Below are 303 nucleotides of genomic sequence, written 5' to 3'. Positions count from 1 at the left end.
GAAAAGGCAAAAAAGTTAGGACACTGAAAGATGAACTTCCCAGGTCAGTAGGTGCCCAATATGCTACTGGAGATCAGTGGAGAAACAACTCCAGAAAGAATGAAGGGATGGAGCCAATGCAAAAACAATACCCAGTTGTGGATGTGACTTGTGATGTAAGCAAAGTACGATGCTGTAAAGAGCAATATTGCATAGGAACCTGGAATGTCACGTCCATGAATTAAGGCAAATTGGAAGTGGTCAAACAGGAGATGGCAAGAGTGAACATCGACATTCTAAGAATCAGTGAACTAAAATGGACTG

Source organism: Bison bison, unplaced genomic scaffold, assembly GCF_000754665.1.
Source record: "Bison bison bison isolate TAMUID 2011002044 unplaced genomic scaffold, Bison_UMD1.0 scf7180017864529, whole genome shotgun sequence".
NCBI lineage: Eukaryota > Metazoa > Chordata > Mammalia > Artiodactyla > Bovidae > Bison > Bison bison.
The sequence above is the reverse complement of the archived record's forward strand: the minus strand, read 5'-3'. Positions refer to the sequence as shown.